At 33.6% G+C, this 21,568-nt stretch overlaps 1 protein-coding gene across 8 annotated transcripts in view; it reads left to right on the top strand.

Annotated features, from left to right (window-relative positions):
• Positions 1 to 11,241: 11,241 nt before the first annotated feature.
• LOC149409637 (uncharacterized) overlaps positions 11,242 to 21,568 on the top strand; it is a 135,074-nt gene continuing 124,747 nt past the window's right edge. For 4 of the 8 annotated variants that reach the window (XM_089649626.1, XM_089649623.1, XM_089649624.1 and 1 more), the window contains exon 1: positions 11,249 to 11,624. The gene's annotated coding sequence lies outside the window, so the exon portion shown is untranslated. Of the gene's footprint in view, positions 11,625 to 21,568 lie in introns of all 8 variants that reach the window. The other 4 variants (XM_089649620.1, XM_089649619.1, XM_089649622.1 and 1 more) reach the window with 4 other exon arrangements.

The raw sequence follows: 21,568 nt of genomic DNA, 5'->3' as shown, positions 1-21,568 counted from the left end.
TAAAATATATAATCAACGTTTCGGCATAAAAAATGCACAGATATTTTCTTCAAAATAACATAAATATTTTTGAAAATAAAAAACCTGAAATTTTTAGATCATACCTAAAAGTGAAGATAGAACCGTATGCAACCAGCATAATAATTTATTGTATAAGGTTTTAAGTACATTTCCCTAATGCCATTCTAATAGAGGGCCTCGTTCTAGCTAAATATGTTCTTTGACACCTCAAAGAACATAGTAAGGAGAAGCATAATGCTAAATCACTATTTTCAAATCTTTATAGAACGCATAGGTGTATACATTATGAATACCAAAAAATATGCTTTATAAATATATAAACATAATATAACTCATGAAAGAAACAACTTTAAAAAAATACAATATTATAGCTAAGATTATCTGTGGCAGTTTCACTTGATTAACTTTATTGGTTTCTTATAAAATTGTTTACAATAATGAAGTTGAGTCCATTTTTTTTATTTTTTTATCAATGTTCGCATTCAAACTTAAATACTGGTATTTTTTTTTTAAAGTTTGTTTTCATAATTAAATTAATTCTCAAAGTTTAAATTTTACTAAGCCCGCCAAAACGAGCGGAATCCGAGCGGTAAGAGGCGGGGTGTGGTGTGACGTCATTCGAACTGTGAAAACCACGTCGCTTAAGCATTTTGTATGGAAAAAAATTTAATTCTTCAACAAGGAATTCCAGTAATTTTTTTACCAATGTTAACCGTCTATTAGAATTGATGTTATTAAAAAAAAGAAAATTGATTAAGATTTCATAGTTAAATTAATATTTTAAGTTAGAATATTTGCTTTTCCCGCCCGGTACGGTACTTGTACGGTATTGCCGTCGCTATTTGTTGACGTGCCCCGCGCGAATTCAGGACCACCGCGCAGAAAAGTAAAGATCAAAAGTAAAATAACGGTTTACAGCCCAGTTCACTGTGAGACTTTTCTGGGCGGCCGGCGGCCTGAAGTGTATCACATGCTATGTGACATCTATAATAATAAAAACTTCTAAGTTATGCAATAAACAACTATTATTATAAAGTACTATACGAATATGTATCTTTAGAAATCCATTTCATATAATAATAACAACAAATACGTACATATATTTGACATACCCAAATAAACGTTTGGCCTATACACCTCTCTCATCTAAACCGACCATCCCTCATGTAATAGAAAGAGATGCACCATAGGTGATCCGTTGTACGTACAAGTCACGACACATGTGACGTCAGAATTCTTTCGACCAATCGTGGAGCGTATACAGTCTATTGCCATTGAATGCTTTTTCAAGAACGTTTAACTAATTCTAAGAATAATAATATAGAAATATATTTATATATTTAGAATCGATATTTTTTGATCTACATGAACATATTTTTTATAAGTCAAAATATTTTTCACTCAACTTCCTTATTAAATAAAAACCACTTTCGTGCTTGAATTCGAGCCTTTCTAGACTCCGTTTGTCAAGCGTTTTTAATTCCTATTACCTGATGATATAAGGCAAACCAAGAATATACACATTTTTGGCTTGTAGCTTCCTCTTATAACACTATCCAACTAAAGTGACGAACCACACTGCGCCTTGTAAAAAACTGTCAGATACAGACAAAATGGCATTTGCAAAAGGTTCAAAGTGATGTTAGAACCTTTTAAAATAAATGCAAGCTTTAAAAACTTAATTTATTTATTTATCTAACGCCCATAGGGCTTTTACATTGTTGGTAGTATAATTTTAATTTGACAAATACTTTGAAACATAAAAAATAAGACTAAAATTACATTTGATAAAAGCTGTGCAACAAGTCATACAAACACAAGAAACAAAAACAGAAAATTACAGCTATTTGTAGGTTTACATGATGTGTTTAGGAGTATTGTTGAAATAAATGTTTTAAATGATCCACAAAACTTGCCAAGTTGGTATTGAATATGTCAACATCACCCAAGTAATGATTTCCCATGGTGTGAAGTCGTTGTATCGGAGAGTGGGCAATGTGGTTACGCTTATGTGTGCTGTTGTAGAATATTGTATTTTGTCGTGTTGTTACTGTGGGTGTATGTATGTTTATAAGTTGCAGGAGTTCACAACAGTCGAATTTAGAGTTAAGTATTTTGAATAAAAACGTTAAATTGTTTATTTTACGTCTATCTTCTAATGTATGTATTTTTAGAGTATTTAATAAGAAATCGTATTTTAAGTCTTTGACAGGGATATTTAATGTTATAACTTTGTCATACTTTGTCATCTACGGATATACAAAACAGGTGGCTCTGAAAATTATTTTGATTGTGGAAATGAGCAAAACGGTTTTGCAGTCAAACATATTTTTTTCATCACCTTGTCCAACTGAGGTGACGATTATTCGACTTTGCTAACCCTATCACAATCCGTTGCGTAGTTTAGAAGAACTAAGCGCACAAACAGACACGGATAGCGACTTTATTTTATACTATTTAGAAAACATTATTTCATTAACGTTGGGCGGTTTCGGCGATTAGCGTGTGTTTTTCAAGTGATTTTTACAGTGCCATCTGTTGGACTTAAAAGCAAAACGCGCAATTGTTTCTCTATCTGCATAGTCTGACTGAGCTACAGCAAGGCGTGGCGGGGTACAGCAATTAATTAAACTAAAATAAATAAATCATTATTTTGTTAGTGTGATGTCATGCATATTTGGACAGTTACATCACATAAAGAACTGTATAGTTACAGTGTATAATGAATAACAACTGTATAATGTTATAATGTATAGTTAAGAATACAGTGTACATATAACATGTATTATCATGGTATATCTCCCTCCATGTGTAAGCTATTAGGGTTATGTATATTATAATTCGTTATATTCGCTAGAATAGGGATGTGCCGAATTTATTTATGTCCTGAGGCCTTTAAAAAAAAAGTCTTAACAAATTACATTAGGGCATTCAAATTAACATAAAAAACATTTTTGTATTTTTAGTTACACTAACATGAATGGGGTATGCAATTTACTTTTCCATTTGGCATTGTAGCAAATAGAAGAATGTAAAAAATTAGATTGGTTCAAAATGCATCAATGTAATACTTGTAAGGACAACGAATGCAAACTAGACAGAAAATTTAAAAAAAAATCAACCCGTAAAGAAATGATTTTTTTACTACTTTTATGAATGAAGTACAGGGTTTTCCAATAAGAGGTGTTATTTTGATATTCAATCGTAAAATATCAATAGTTTCGTTGCTTGTGTGGCACGTAGTGCCGTCTTGTTTAAAGCAAACGTTGTCCAGATCAATACCATCCAATTCCGGCCATAAAAATCATTAATCATCTCTCGATAGCGCAATCCATTCACCGTAACTGTTGCTCCAGCCTCATTTTCGAAAAAGTAAGGTCCAATGACTCCGCCGGACCATAAAACGCACCAAACAGTCACATGTTGAGGATAGAGAAGCTTTTCAACAATAACTTTTGAGTTTTCCGAGCCCCAGATGCGACAATTTTGCTTGTTGACGAAGCCACCGAGGTGGAAATGGGCCTCATCACTCAAGATGATTTGCATTTGATTCACTCAAGTGAATATTAATAATTTCAATGCGTTTTTGAAGCGTGTATCGTTCCATTTTTATTAATGGCGTAGTTTCTACTTGTCAAATGTCAAAAAATGACAGCTTCAAAAGTAACATCTACCGAAATAGCGGGCTATTCAAAATAACACCTCTTATTGGAAAACCCTGTAGTTTTTTTTTGGTTTGAATGAGGATTGGACCTTCCAATTGCAATTGGGTAGGACCGACATTAATTTCGTATATTAACTGCTGTAATATCATCCAGTTTCATAGAAATGTGCAAAAGTCCGCTTTTGTGTACTTAAATTTTACTCATAACAAATAATTACATCTAAAATCATGAATATCTTAAATTTTTTGGCCTAGGCAAAGCCGGCCAATAATGGCGTAACTAGGCCAGTTTCAAAGAAAAAAATGTTTGGCTGAGGATTAGCCCTTCCTCTCCAACGAATGGAGACAATTGCGCTAACAACTGACCCAAATCCCGATTGGATAGGACCAACGTTTATTTCGGATATTAACTGCTTTAATCTCATCCAATTTCAAAGAAATGCTTGTATGTCCTCGTGATAGAATGCATTGTCATCTATAACGAGTCTATCTGAGGAGTTTCAGCTCAATCGGATGTCGGGAAGTGGTTGAATTTACTCGTCCAATATTTGCATACTTGCTTCACGAAAGTATTTAAAAAATATATATTGATACCTGCCGTAAAGTAAAAATCAAGATTAGTAAGTAGTAAAAATCAACATTAAAAGTGGGTTACAAATTATAATATGAAAATATTAACGAAAAAAAGTTCTAATTTATGAGTTTAATATGGATAATTGAAAATATCAAATGGAACTGAATTTATTTCCAAGTATATGTAGCGTTTGGACTTGGAATGAATAAAATAGTAAGTTTTCGACGTATAAACAAAGAACAACTCTGGAAGTCTCGTGTAAAAATTTGGTTTTCGGAACATAATTAACTTAATAAATTGCAGCAATAATTACTCAACGGCTCTCCACACTAGCAATCAACAATTACCTAACTAACATCACGCCATCATTTCCACGCAGTGGTAGACAGAGAGGATAGGCAACCACCCAAAATTGATTCACATTCATATATCGTCTCGTATATTATGCTCCTCATAACTAAGTACCAAAGTAAACCATTCGTAATGTACTTGATTCGAAACAGATGGTAATTTAAAAATGTAAGTTAAAAAATATGGAAAGTCACTAGATTTTTTTTAAATCGCAAAATGGGCGGGGTCGAAATAAGTTTGAGAACCTGTGGTCTAGACGGATATAAAAGTAAGAAATATAAGTACAATACTTATAAGTAATCTTAAGTTAGATTAGTAAATATTGAATGATATTATAGCCTTCTTGTATGTACGTTCCGTGCAGTTAAATAGATTAAAAATTCTACCTTACGTATTGGGAAAAGTAGATGAGGGTGATTTTTCGAAATCAAATGTAGACATTCCTCTTGTTTTGGAAGTGTGCAAAATGTCATCAATCTCTGAATAAAACTGTAGATTTGATTAAAAAAAACAAAGCCATCCACAGACGTGACGTTTTTAGAAAAAAAAAACATAAATCACAAAGGAAACACCTGAATAATTCCAAGAAATGATTTACGACAAACCTTTGATAACAAATAACATAATTTATTACATTTCAGCTATTTTGTGGAATTCTTGTGTTTACCGTTTGCATCATGTTTTCAAGGTAATATATCTAATCAAAAAGTTAACGATAGATAAGAACTTTGCCCGTTGTCACCAATCAAACCTTAGCGAACGCTAAGTTATGGAAAAAGACATCGAACGAAAAACTTACGGAATGATTAGACATTAGACACGTAAAAAAATCAACCCGTTTTTTTACTACAGAGTTTTCCAAAAAGAGGTGTTATTTTGAATAGCCCACTATTTCGGTTGATGTTACTTTTGAAGCTGCCATTTTTTGACATTTGACAAGTAGAAACTACGCCATTAATAAAAATGGAACGATACACGCTTCAACAACGCATTGAAATTATTAAAATTCACTTGAGTGAATCGAATGCAAATCATCTTGAGTGATGAGGCCCATTTCCACCTCGGTGGCTTCGTCAACAAGCAAAATTGTCGCATCTGGGGCTCGGAAAATCCAAGACTTATTGTTGAAAAGCCTCTTTATCCTCAACGTGTGACTGTTTGGTGCGGTTTATGGTCTGGCGGAGTCATTGGACCTTACTTTTTCGAAAATGAGGCTGGAGCAACAGTTACGGTGAATGGGTTGCGCTATCGAGAGATGATTAATGATTTTTTATGGCCGGAATTGGATGGTATTGATTTGGACAACGTTTTATTTCAACAAAACGGTGCTACGTGCCACACAAGCAACGAAACCATTGATCTTTTACGATTGAATGTCAAAATAACACCTCTTATTTGAAAACCCTGTATATATAAACAATCTATTTTAAAATATCCGGGTTACGAATAACCTGATAATATTTGAAAATCTCCTACTACCATCACAGTAAGCGGAAAATGTTGCTTGTGTTGTAATGGAGGACTTAGACAGCTCATAATCGAACACACTACGCCTGGGTGGGATGCCAACTCCATTGGACTGACATTCATTTCGTATCTTAAAAGCTGTAATGTCACCGGATTTCAAAGAAATGCTTATATGTTCGATTGTCACCAATTGATAGAATGCATTGTCATCGTCAACCAGTCATTTGGGTTCATTTCCGCTTTCAATATTTGCATTCATTCATTAGCTAAAAATGAAAAGATGTCAGACAGGAATCTTTTGAAATTGTTACGTTTTTGAATAATTATTCACTTCAACACACAGACATAGGAATTAATAGACGAGAAGATAATGGCGAGGGGTAAAATCAACTGTTGAAGAACGAAGGGAGTGAAGCTGACTGTGATTCGTCAATAAATCAATCTGACAATAAATAGGCATCTCGCATTATAATATCACCATTTACTTCTTAAAAGTAAAATCTGCTTTTGAATGAATAGACATTTTTACATGGGAGCGCAAATTACTCGCCACGTTATGAACAAATTTGCGAAGTCCAAATTCGGCAAAAAAATTCGGTTCTATTTTCAGAGTCGAATATTTCGTTTAAGTATTTAGTTAAGACACTTTTATAAATGTTCATAATTTACTTCCCAGCAACCAACCAGCTTTGTGTTTCGCGTCCAGACGTTTCTCGATGTGATAGTAACAACTGATTCATATTATACGATGTGAATATGCTTAAAATAAAGTAAAATAATGCTTATATATGGAATGTAATACGACAATTGGGTTTATTCTCTTTTTCACATCTATTTTTACAAGTTTTCATAGTACAAGTCAACATTTTGCCGTGTTATTTCGTAAAATGAACCGATGATGCCTCGACCATAGTTCGCACAAGAATGATGACGTCACGTTTTCAAATTTCACTTGAGGCCATACGCGAGCACAGCCGTCTCCAATGGAACCGGTATGGGGAGTGGGGATAATACGCTTTTAATCACTTAGGGCAGGTCTACTAATATTCATATGTCTATGCTTCAACACAATAATATTAATCTTCAAAATAATAAGGTCTTTGGCGAATTACCAGAGGAAATTCAATTAGAACAAAATGTTTAAAAAATATATGTGATGGTTCTGTACACCGTGAGTGATTGTAACTCTGGTTCAATGAACTCTGATTTGTTTTGTATTGAGTGTAATTTTCAAAATTGATACTGACTATGCGAAAAATTCAGAGATAATAAAATATAATATTTTAACAGAATTAATTAATTTTACGTGTAAATTTTAAAATTGGAACTGATGTGTGTAGAATTTACTAATCTACTTTAAATTAAAATATGTTAAATTGTTACTTCAGGTTTGTATTAACATTTGAATGTAACTACTACTCGCAATTTCTACTATTATTTTAATGCTTTTCACTCGAAAACTTAAACATTTTTTCTGCTCAGCTAGAACACCTCAAGAATTACTCGACGACGCACGAATAACTCGTGTAACCCTTTCCGTTGCGGAGTTATAACTGGATATTTGCCTAGTGAATGTCAAGGCTCTTAACTGGCCCGCTCCATGTACGATAACGTAAGCACACAAATATTTAAATTTATCTCGTGGCCCAAGGGTTGTGGCGCCATATTACCTATAAATTCTAAAGATAGACCATTGTCAAATAATGATAGCAACATGTCAATTAATGATAAGAAGCAACACACAATGGTCTATCTTTTGAATATACAGGTAACTTGCGCCACAACCCTTGGGCCACGAGATATATTAAATTATTTGGTGACATAAATCTTTGTGACTCTGGCGGTACCTTAGTATGGGAGCCTTTTTAAAAACGTTTTCACTTGAAAAGAAGAAAAATCATTCACCTGACTCAATATTCAATATGAAAAAAATAAATTATAAAAGCTTTTTATGAAATTCATAGCAAGGCCAGAAAAAAATCACAATAAAAAACCTTTTTGATGAAAGAAATAATACCGTGCATTTTTTTCTGTTAGCTGTTTTATTTTACTGGAATCAAATTATTCTGTTCACCATTGTGTAAGTTTTGTGTTGTGAAGTTGTATTTGCGGTGACCCTGTTTCTTTAAATTATATTCCGATGAACGAGCGCTGCTTGCGTAATGCAAAACTCTTTCCGACCACGAACTAACAGGGTTGTACTGGGCCTTTGAAACAAATAATTAATTAATTAGGCTTCCTTTGCAGAACTTTAACTAATTTTAAGTCAATAGAATGTATGAAAACCCTCTATATTTCATTAGTCAGAAGTCAATTGGAGTATAATTCACCTATTTGGTCCCCTTTATACAGGGTGTCCGGAAACTCGTAGTACAAGCGGGAAACTGGTGAATCTACATCACATTTGGAGTTGATTTTGTAGTATATTTTTTTATTATTTGAGCTTTCGTTATCGAGTAAATCGAGTTTGAAGTTGATTTTTTTTTTTTTTTTTTTTTTAATCAAATTCTTATAAATTATTACTGAAGATCAAAGTACCCAACTAAATAAAACTATTTGATGGTAAAACAAATGAAGAAACTCGGATTTGAAGCATTATTTTGAAATCACCCTTCATTTAACCCGGTGTAATCATAAAATATTTCTGCTCTGCAGGGTTAAAATATCTGTTATTCAACCCTAAACACCAGAAAAAACTTTAACCCTAAAATAGCCGAAAAATATATTTTTTTGGTTTTTTTTTTTTTTTTTTGAAAATGCTCAAATCAAAAAACTTTGTGTTTTTTTGGGTTCCCCATGTGGTGTAGATTCTCCAGTTTCCCGCTTGTACTACGAGTTTCCGGACACCGTGTACAAAGTTCACTCCAATAATATAGAAAGAGTTCAGCACAAATTTCTTAAGTACGTACATTTTAAGCTCAGAATTCCTATTGATTACATTAATTATGTCAGTTTGATGAATCGATTGCATCTAATGAGTCTTTTTATAAGCCCAGAAAAAAATAGTGTATAGGCCTATAAAAACTGCTTTAAAGTTTAAAATCTCCTACTTACGAACCCATTTTCGGTTATGATTTTATTGTATAATGTGGCAAATTAAGTTATTTATAAAATGATCGGAAAAAAAATTAAATATTTATCCCTGAACATCCACAAAATAAAATAAAAGGCACTTTTTGGCCATGTTTTTTTCTTGCATACATCAAAACAGGCTGATGGTGTTAAACGGGAATTTAAACCTTATCGCCATCTACGTAAGGGTTGTTATTGATAGCGGATCAATTTAAAATATTACACGACGTAGTGCATCGCCTTAATGATTTGTCTTATGTGTAGTGTTGTAATTTCTTTTTTACTTTATGTTACTCTTACGTATTTAGTTTTTTTTTAATATAGTTTTTTTTTTCTTTTTTAATAATTTCTTAATATTTTCTCATTATACTTGTAATCACAATTTTACAACTGTGTATTTTGTACCTACTTTAAAATAGATTACATCTATTTACTGTTAGTATCTCCTGTGTAATACAGATATTATCATATGTACACTGCATCATGTATCACTTTTATGTAAAAGCCTTTTTAGGCGTATATATGAATAAGTAAATAAATAAAAATATATATAAACCGAAAGCTAATGCATGTTCCATAAAAATAGTATGTTCTCAAACCCGATGATTTATGCAACACCTATGTCTAGGTGCCGGGAAACTCGTAGCACAATCGGGAAACTGGTGCATCTACATTACATAAAGAACACAAAAGAACTTAGTTCAATCGAGCATCTTTTTTTAAAGAAAGGCAACTAAAGTGTTAAAAAAAACTTTTGGAACGACAGCTCAAATCAAAGAAAGGCAGTACAAACGAGAAACTACCTTTCCTAATATACATATTGCCAATTGTGCGATATTATATTCTCTCTTCTATTCACAAATCACAAAACTATGCGCCTGTAACACATGTAAATCGCATTTATTTGAACAATTTTCAATTGAAACCTGTCTTGTAACAATGACTACTTAATTATTAACTAAATCAATTAATCACAAGTACGTAACTGAAAATACACAAATTTTCTGATAAATAATCACCCTCAAGTTCCGCAGTAATCCGGCTCTGAACAACAAATCCGCCACTGCGGAACCACGTTCATAGTTCTACTCGCCGCGAGCAAGTTCGGTAATATCGATCGCCGGCAATCCCCTCCCTACCTTGCCGGCTGACGGCATCTTGTGGTGATGTCATGCACAAAAAGGTATTTTTCCCACTCCGACGTGATAGCGTGTGAATTTTCCACGTAATTCCCCAGATAATTGTGGTATTTTACGATTATTTATATTTGAATAGGGACTATTGTTATCGGGATTATTTTGCTGTCAATTAGGAGGGAGGGTTTTACTATGATTTGAATAAACATTTATTTTAACAAGTAGTAGACATAAAATTAGATAAACATGGAATTATCATGTATATTTATTTTATCTCTTTTGTAAGTAGGTTCCTCCATTTAGTATCAGTATCATTTTATAAAAATTATTGGTTTATTTGCAAAATATTCTTATGACAGTAAAACAAATTTTAAAATAGAAAGAAAGTAACCATCAATTAAAAAATAAGTTTTACACCCAAGTGCAACAAGTTACTATTACCTTTTTTTCGCGGTATTTCAATGGAAGGTGCTCAGAGGAACTAACATCATTGATCCCTTCGATCGGGAAACACGCTAAACGCCTGCCCAACGTTTGTACACAGTTGATATTTTTGTCATGAGAACGGGTCGTTCTTATGACTCGTTCTTATGTTCAACAGCTCGGTTGTGGAATGATTGTCCAGCCTCTGTGTTTCCTCCCTCCTACTACATAGGTTTCGTCAAAACCCAGTTTCACTCCATCCTTTCCTCAAAAAGACAACAGCATCCCCAAAGATGACATAGGCCATGAGAGAAATTATTTTCTGAGTGGAATTTTTTTAAAGAGCTTTTAGCAATTCAAATAATACATCGACATCTTTTTAAAATAAAACGCGGTTTTCAAAACCGTCCAAATCCATAAAGAAAATAAAATTCCCTGATATATATTTTTCCCCACATATAAATTAATTTTCCCAGATATAGCAACACTATCCCCTACCGTTGAGTAGCGTCACTACTTTTGACTAGTCAAAACAAACGATCCGAGCCGAGTGGTCGTCGCAACACTATCGCGAATTATTTTGACGCGGGAACAATACAATTAAGTAACCGTAAAAAATATACGCTAATATAACACATAAATGTAAGTAATGAGATGTAATTACGCTTTTTAATACGATTTTACTCGTTTTTCAAAAACATATTTACCTTTGCCTTCTTTATCAAGCGTTCTCTCGTTGTTTTGTCGATCGATATTATAGCCTAAAGTGTTTAGTGTGCATTTGTTCGTGCTTTGTGATATTAAATATAAATCCAGCATTTATTTACATAATAAAAGTTATCAGCTATCAATCTTTACAGAGAAAGCCGTGGATTAGTGTAAATATAATTTTGTGTGCAAATAACACGATTGTAAGGTGAGTTTATTGATATATTTGTTTAGCATGCATGTTCCAGCAAAACCATTCAACAGAATGGCTTATAAATAATAATACAATATTTATATGTGTGTGTGTAATTGCATGTGGTTTTATATATTAAAATTGAAGGTTATCACTTATCAGTTTTCACATATTAATTGTATATGACAGTTTTCAAAGCAATATGATCAGATGTTTGGAAATCTTTGTTGTAGAAATGGCTTGATTAGATTACTTTGTAGTTATTAAATTTTATATTATGTTATACATTATGCGTCAGAAATTGACTCAAATAGTGTTAGAAAATGTACTAAAAAACACCATTGAGAATCGAAACATTGGCGTTGCATTGTTTTAATTGACGTTAGCTCGGTTTAATGACCAAATCTGAATAGTTAGGTACTCCCAATCGTCTATCTCTTCATTTTAGAAAAACATACAGTAAATAGGCAATAGCTCAATTTCATAAAAAAAACACTTGATAGTAGTTCGATAATAATGAGAAGTGAGAATTCAGTTTCCGCAAATGAAAATAATTCATTTTAATACATATTTATATCATTAAAATAAAATCGATTGTTCACTTGGCGGCCATTGTTTTGATGCAAAAGTTTTAAGGTCACTCTATTTTCTTCTCTTTTTTTTAACCTAAAACATGAATTTACGATCGTTAAATAGGTTCTTAGTGTAGGTTTAATGTTGAAAAAAAAATCTGCCTAAAACACTATTTGAATATTATTACGTCAAAACATAGCGCGAAGAAACGACGTCAAATTATCCGTGTTTTTAACGAAATAGCTGTTAAAATTCATTATTTTTTATTTATGGAAACATAAATTATTACTTTCCATTATTATCTAACTGATGCAAAGTGTTTTTTTTTAAATTAAAATGTGCGTATAAGTGTTAATGTACTACAAATTATGCCGCTATATACGGGGCCGAAGACCGGCAGGTCTCCCGGCCAAGGGGAATCACTTAATATCAGAGAACAATTTTAAAATATTGTCACTAAATATCGAGGGAACATTTCACTCAAAATTGGATTTCTTATTAAAAAAATACTCAGACCTGAATCGTTGCTACACAGTTCTATAAATTTGTTATCTGTTCGTGTGGTTTGACATTATTGTGAGTCAGCGCACTTCTCAATCTGAAATAACAAAATAATGGATAACTGCAAACGATGGACTTGTTATTTCTAGATATGTATAAAACTGCGGTCAAAGAATCTTAGAATACAATGTCAATTAAAAAATATAAACAAATTTTTATACAATTGTTTGATTTTTAATTTTGTTTTCGGTAACAAATAAATGAATGTAAATCTCAGATGTAGAAGTTACCCCACTTTCCGTCAGATAGACTCGTCGTCGATGACAATGCATTATATCACATTTTGTTGGCACTCCTTTCAATATCAGCCTTTCTATTTCTCGTAAGCATATTTACAAAATACACAAACCCATTCGTGTTATAAGTGTGGGCGTGGCGACGATACGCACTGTGATCTGCTAGCCAGACTATATTTGAAAATTATGCGACCCCCTCTCCTACCTGCGGCACGAGAAAGGATCAGAACGTGGCTGTCATCTGCCAAAGTGACAGATCCCATATAAAATAATGATATTCCGGGGCAGTTCCCCAATTGATCTGACCCCCCTCTTCTGAGGAAGATTATAGCGTAGTGTGTCAACCCAGTTTTCTTCGGGAAGGATTATATATATGTATGTAATACATGCATATTATATAATAATTGGATGACTTGTATGGCGCCGTTTTTGTGCAAAATCGCCACAAGGGCGCTGTACCAATTTATAATACATTTCTACAGTGATCTATGTTATTACTGACTATTTATGGAGATAATAATATACAGTACAATACTTACCTGGTAGGTCACTTGAGATTAAGACTTAATTAACATTATCTGATTGTTTATTTGCGAAATTTAGATACAGGATTTAGGACATAATTAGAAAATTGGATATAATTGGATTTCTCTCAGGAATGGTATATTTAATTTAAGGGAATGACAGCTTAAAAAGGTAAGTTTTTAGTTTAGACCTGAATTCTGTTGGACTTGTTATGAATCTTAGTACCTGAGGGAGTTTATTCGAAGCCTTCGGTCCAGATACTCCGAAAGCGCGATCACCAAACTTAGTACTTGGCTTGTGTTTAGGTTCCATCAGTCTGCCTTCAGCTGATGATGTTGCTGATCTAAGAGTTGACTGCCTCAGACCAGTGTTTTCCGGGACGCATAGTTCAGAGATGTAGGGTGGGGCCATTTCATTGATGGATTTAAACACCATCCAGCATAATTTGTACTGGATTCTTTCAGGGCACTTGAGCCAGTGAAGGTTACGAAGGTGTTCTAAAATGTGTGAATATTTAGAAACCCCGGTTATGAGCCGTGCTGCTGCATTAAACACTGATTGAAGTTTGTCAATTTGATATTTTGGAAGGCTGGCATAAATGCCGTTGCAGTAATCGAGACGTGAGACTACGTATTTATAGAAAGTAGAGAAAAGTCGAACAACGCTGGGTACATGTCAGCTAGAAAATTATAAAATATTTTGTTCATAACTAATTATTAATGTTATTATTGCTGGGGCTTTAATCACTCCTTTGTTTTGTTTATCGCATTGTCTAAAGCTATAACAATGCGAACGGTAACCACATACATACAACATTTCATTAGATAGAAATTCTAAGCCATTTGTACTGTACAGGAACTGGAGCAGATAACTCTACCTCGCCATATGCCGATCGGGTAGGACAGACATTTATTTCATATATTAACTGTTGTAATGTCATCCGATCATTCCTTTGTGTATTGTTCATCGAATTTGCTAAAGCTATAAGCTCTGAAATCTGTAGTATATGTTTTACCTTTTTACTTTTCTACGCGTGTGTGTACCTACTCGAATGTCACCAAAAGAATGCATTGTCATCGACAACGAGTCTATCTGCCGAATTTGAACTCGATCGTATGTCGGTAAGTGGATTAATTTTCACTTCCAAGATTTTCATTAATTCTTTACGAACACAAAATCTAAATCCAATGTATTATTTAAAAACTATATTCGTTGTCTCGGTAAGTCAAAGATCCTAGTTTCGATTCCCAGTTAAGACCGTTAAGGCGAAGCTTAATGCTAAATCACTATTTTGATTAATATTTATAACGAATTGGTGTACATTATGCATACAAAAAATATGCTTTAGATAGAGTGAAGGTTTTCTTATTGTTTTCCCATCTAATTACTCAATACAAAATTTTTCTTTTGGAATAGAAATGTATGAACGCATAAAGGAAACAACTTTACAAAAATACTGTATTATAGCTAAGATTATCTGTGACAGTTTCACTTCATTAACTTTTTTGCTTTCTTATAAAACTATTTACAAAATAAATAAAAACCAGTTTTGTGCTTGAAATCTAACGTTTCTAGACTCCGTTTGTTAAGCGATTTTAATGCCTATTACGTACAATATAAGGTATAACAATAATATACACATTTTTGGCTTGTAGCTTCCTCTTAACTTTTTTTTATTTTCTGTGTCTTCTTCTGTCTCACGTTTCGCTTACATTTACTATAACCATCTAGCTTACATAATCGTAAGAAGTAATAATGATAGAGTTTTTATTTAATCACGTGCTCCAACGGATGTGACTATGCATTAATTTTTTTTAATTCGTACCTTTTTACATTTCTTCCGGTGAGGCACTTCCTTCTTCCGATTGCCCATTTAGTATTAATTAATGCCTTCCTATCGATAAAGATATTAATTATACATGACTTACTTGCGGGACTTTCAGAATTGATTAGCTGAAGTTCCCGGTGTTACCCGTGCTTTTCGAAATCAGATGTAAACCATTTATCGTCAATATTATTGAAAACTCAACTGATTGAAAAAAGCAAAAAAAAACACTACGTAATATATTCATAAATCTGTTAATGAAAAAATATACAGATTTAGAAAATGAGATAAAAAGAATTTGGCATTCTCAGACTTTAAAAATATTACCATTCGTTATTTCGGCTACTGGCATTATACCTAGCTCTCTCATTCAAAATTTAGGCGTATTAGATCTATCAAAAAATTAATTTATAAAAATGCAAAAATCAGTCATTTTAAATACATGTAGGATAACGAAAGATTTTTTAATTATTTATGTTGAGGGATCAGTAGAATTTATAGGCCCTGTTAGAAGTTCTACCGAGCCGAACCCTCTGATATGAAAATATCTGGAGTCGGTGAATTATTTTCCCATTTGATCTCTGGTGAGTTGACGTGTTGTTCTTGTATTTTTTGTATTTATTTTGCGATTGTTCTTTCTTGTAAACTGTAAAAATACTGCTAGTACAAAACTATTGACATACTTAGTTACGTAAGGTAGGCGACACGTTACGCTACACCAGAGGTTCCCAAACTTTTTTGCCCCGTAGACCACTTGCCAAAATTTTTTTTTTCCGTAGACCCCCTGCCTGCCGAATATTGAATTTTCCTAAAACTATTAACGTCCCATGTGATAATCATATATTTTTTTCGTAAAAAGATTCCCTTCCCTTGCCTGCCCTACAACCGGGTGGCGGTATAGTTCCTCTGTTTTTGCATTGTGCAGACAGAGGCGCCCTTGTGAGGTATTGCACCAAATGAAAACGGAGCAGGATAAGCAACGGGAATTTCATTCTGTAGCTGGCCCTACAGAACTGCCCCTTAAGTTTTTGTTAGCGCTTGTTCCGATCAGTTCTTATCGTCATATAATATCCGATTCTTCAACATTCAATTTCCACAGTCAAAATGTACTCAAACTTAGTTTTGAAGTATATCTAAATGTTGAACTTCATTATTACCCTGGACGTTTTTCAAAAACAAATTGGGGAACTAGGAAAATTCGCGGCTTCCAATGTGCAATGTTTTGGTTCAATATATTAATTCTGACGAGAAAGGGAACGTAGACTCTATTTATGTACCTCAATAAACAACTTTACAATATATAAACATACAAATATCAAATAAGTAATTTCTCAGTATTAGTATTATTATTATTATTATTTATTAGTATTACGTAAACTGTGTTGTTTGTGTTAGGTGTATTGTGTCATTTACGGAACTCCTAAATGTTGAGTTGAGGTAAATGGGGGTTCGCTCGTGTGTACCCCCATTTGAATCTCGTTGACCCCCAAATTTTTTTCTCGCTGACGTAGACCCCCAGCAAGCCGATATCGACCCCTGGGGGTCCATATAGACCATTTTGGGAACCTCTGGACTAGATGATCATTTGTGGAAAAGTGTGTGGAAGGGTTTAGTTTTCCCTATGGGGAAGATTTAACACTGGACATAAAATCGGAAAAAATTAAATAGATGAGTATGAATGAAATAGTTTGTAGGATTTTTCTTATAATTAAATTAATAACTACTCCCTGATCGCTTTACAAGTGGACCCCGAAATGTTTCGCTATTGCTAATGTCTTTCTCGTGCGTCCCCGACTTCTCCTACCATTCACTGCTGTATACCACAATTTTACTGTTAAAACTGTATTACATTGATTTTTGTTATTTGTTTTTTGGGGGGGTTACGCCGTGTTGCGCTAACTCCTTCTTTAGCCAACGTTTCGTGTCCAACAACGTTTATCCATCATCAGGGCAGATGTGTTGGGCAGATGATGACACTGTAACGTTGTCCGAAACGTTGGCTAAAGAAAGAGTTAGCGCAACACGGTATAACATCCCAATAACAAATAACAAAAATACTTTTGGCCGTGAAAATGTTAAATACATTACATTGACTTTAATTTGAGTCCGCATCTCAATTCTGTTGCAGAGATATTGCATAAAGTATTACTCGTGTGTCCCCGACTTATTTTACCACTCAAACCACTGTATAAAGACTCCTGGCATTAATAAGAATGAACAGAGATTTAACGAACATTTGAGTCCAGCCCAGAGTCTGGAACCAGTGAGACCATGGCATGTCCAATTTGGGTATATTGTGATGCTGGAGGTGGTGGAGATGGGAATGAGAGGTAGGTGGGGCAGAACCTGATCTGGCTAAAGCCATTTCAACCAACGTTATAATTCTGAATGGTCGTCTTACACCAGGGTGATACTGAGAGTATCTTCCACTCTGAAACGTTCCGCAAACATACTTTGTATTATTTTAAATTAATAAATTGTGAAATAACCATAGACATATGAATATTAGTAGACCTGCCCTAAGTGATTAAAAGCGTATTATCCCCACTCCTCATACCGGTTCCATTGGAGCCGGCTGTGCTCGCGTATGGCCTCAAGTGAAATTTGAAAACGTGACGTCATCATCGGTTCATTTTACGAAATAACACGGCAAAATGTTGACTTGTACTATGAAAACTTGTAAAAATAGATGTGAAAAAGAGAATAAACCCAATCGTCGTATTACATTCCATATATAAGCATTATTTTACTTTATTTTAAGCATATTCATATCGTATAATATGAATCAGTTGTTACTATCACATCGAGAAACGTCTGGACGCGAAACACAAAGCTGGTTGGTTGCTGGGAAGTAAATTATGAACATTTATAAAAGTGTCTTAACTAAATACTTAAACGAAATATTCGACTCTGAAAATAGAACCGAATATAATATTGCCGAATTTGGACTTCGCAAATTTGTTCATAACGTGGCGAGTAATTTGCGCTCCCATGTAAAAATGTCTATTCATTCCAAAGCAGATTTTACTTTTAAGAAGTAAATGGTGATATTATAATGCGAGATGCCTATTTACTGTCAGATTGATTTATTGACGAATCACAGTCAGCTTCACTCCCTTCGTTCTTCAACAGTTGATTTTACCCCTTGCCATTATCTTCTCGTCTATTAATTCCTATGTCTGTGGAAATAACACAAAATTAATCAAATAAAATTTAGTTGTGCACGCTGGGATTTGAATCCACGACGTTTGGATTGCTAGTCGAAAGCCTTACCCGTCAAACACGATGTACTTTCAAAACGAACTCTAAGCAGAATTCCTGCCTGAACAGGCTATGCAATAATTACAATAGCATATTATCCAAGGTTGATATTTTCAGTTGCGAACTTAACAAATACAAGAGGTCCATAAAATAATCTCTATTGTGATTTGATTTATACCTACAACCTCTCTCCATGGCTATAAATGTATTTTTTTGTATAATTTATTTAAATAACTTATTCCATATTATGCTGTCTCAGTTAAAGCCACAAGGAGGAAATCCATAATTGGTTTTTCTTTTACTATATAATACTTATGTAAAAACTGATTAAATGTAAACTGTCGATTTACCGAAAATGAATAAATAAATAAATTGGACCGCTTAGTAGCCGAGTTGACAAGTGCTTCGTGTCCCCACTGTGCCGTCGCTGGTTCTTTAGTCAATGTAAACCAGATAACTCATCAAAATGACAATTCAACATACCTATAAAAAGTGCTATAAAGATATGAAAATTGATTAAACAAAAACTAGGTTAAATCGGTTACATGTGTAACTATTTAACCTAATTTTTGTTTTATCACCTTTCATACTTTTACCGCACTTTTTATAGGTGTGTTGAATTGTAATTTTGATGAGTTATAATGGAACCAATAATAATATATTGTAAAACGCTTCAAGAGGCGATGGGTTTCTCGTGAGATCTTTTACGTCTTCATGTTTTGCCAATTTAATTCTGAGTTCATCACGCATCACACTCCAGCTATTAAAACTTAATTAATGCTAACATTTTTGATTACTCAATTACCTCTGTGAGGTCATGTCGTGAAAAATTCAATATCTAATAGCCAACTTGACATTCTGATACTTGACTGTTGAACTGTCATAATTGAATTATTAATGCTACTGTCAAATATAATTATTCATACAACGTGGACAAAATATGCCAACTTCTGTAGTTGGGTTGATTCACAAAAGTCATATACATAGCTGACGAGCATAAACTGACAAGCATAAACTGACAAGCATAAACTGACAAGCATAAACTGACCAAGGATTGTATATAATATTGCATTCTGAATTTCTACCTAACATATTTCTCTTGAACACTTTAAGTTTGTAAGTTCCTAAATAAATATAGAGTTTTCCAATAAGAGGTGTTATTTTGATATTCAATCGTAAAATATCAATGGTTTCGTTGCTTGTGTGGCACGTAGCGCCGTCTTTTTGAAAGTAAACGTTGTTCAGATCCATACCATCCAATTCCGGCCATGAAAAAAATCATCTCTCGATACCGTAATCCATTCACCGTAACTGTTGCTCCAGCCTCATTTTCAAAAAAGCAAGGCACAATGACTCCGCGGGACCATAAACCGCACCAAGCAGTCACACGTTGAGGATAGAGAGGCTTTTCAACAACTCTTGGGTTTTCCGAGCCCCAGATGCGACAATTTTGCTAGTTGACGAAGCCACCGAGGTGGAAATGGGCCTCATCACTCAAGATGATTTGCATTTGATTCACTCAAGTGAATTTTAATAATTTCAATGCGTTGTTGAAGCGTGTATCGTTCCATTTTTATCAATGGCGTAGTTTCTACTTGTCAAATTTCAAAAATGACAGCTTCAAAAGTAACATCTACCGAAATAGCGGGCTATTCAAAATAACACCTCTTATTGGAAAACCCTCTATATGTTATTTTTAAAGATAATATCTATACATTTGTTATGTCGAAACGGTAATTATATGAAATTGCCTCGATAGAAAAAAATCGCAAAGTATGCTCCGAAAATTATTAAAAACACATTTTGTTCTATTATTTAACATGTTATAGGTAAGAAAAATTCAGTGTATCATTGGATGAAATTTAGCCATTTGTCGAGAGTTTTTATTTCTATTTTAAGCAAGTCGTGTTTTATTAAATACTTGCTGACTTGTACCCGGTATTGCTCGAGGTTGTGAACGTATTGGAGTAAAATTTTGAGGTTTTGAGTTCTAGGATAAATATCGACTTTTATCAACCTTCTATACTATATCTATCTTTATATATAAATAAAAATGTGTTTTTATATACCAACATTATATAGATGTCTTCTGTGACAGCTTGCTTAAAAAAAAAAACAAAATAAAAAAAAACAGCGCCATCTGTTGGACGTTAAAGCAACACTCGCTATTGTTTCTGAATCTGCACAGACAGACTGAGCGACAGCAACGCGTGGCGTGGTATAGCTAGTATAGAATATATATAAACCTTCCGGAAGAATTTCTCTAAATGATAGTGAAAACCCTATCAAACTCAGTTGCGTAGTTTAGAAGAACTAAACGCACAAACAGACAGGCACGGATAGCGACTTTTTTTTATACTATTTAGAGATAATCGCTTATTTATTATCGTTTATCAGTATTAGCGCGCTCCCTCTAACATTCATATTATCTATTACATATATTACTATCTCCCTTTCAAAATATTATTTACTTTGCACGCCGGGATATGAATCCGTGTTCTCCGGATTTCAATTCGTAAGCCTTTCTCCTACGACCACGGAGGCCGTACGCTATGAAGAAATAAATTAAAGATATTTATAATATAACAAATAATAATAATACAAGACATATGTTTTACGTTCATTAGTAAAACATTGCTTCACGACATGTAATCACGTATGCTAATATATTATGTGTAAATATTTGACGAATTTTGTCGTTTATGAAACGTCTTTGAAGATAGATATCTTACTCAATGATTTCCCAATAAATATGCATTCACGCCTCTTTTTCCTCTTCTATTGGTAATAAATTAACACTATTGACAAATTCTTAAGATGCTTCGTAATTATGACAGCCTCTGTCAATGAATCGAATTATAATCACAAACAATCTATTGATTGTTCACTATAGGCGTGGCATGTCGTTTTAATCTGACGCGCAAGTAGATAACAATAATAATAATAACATGGCATTTATACAGGGTGTATCGGCACGT

The sequence above is a fragment of the Hesperophylax consimilis genome, chromosome 30 (assembly GCF_061612785.1).
Source record: "Hesperophylax consimilis isolate HC1 chromosome 30, BYU_Hcon_1.0, whole genome shotgun sequence".
Lineage (NCBI taxonomy): Eukaryota > Metazoa > Arthropoda > Insecta > Trichoptera > Limnephilidae > Hesperophylax > Hesperophylax consimilis.
The sequence above is the reverse complement of the archived record's forward strand: the minus strand, read 5'-3'. Positions and strand labels throughout refer to the sequence as shown.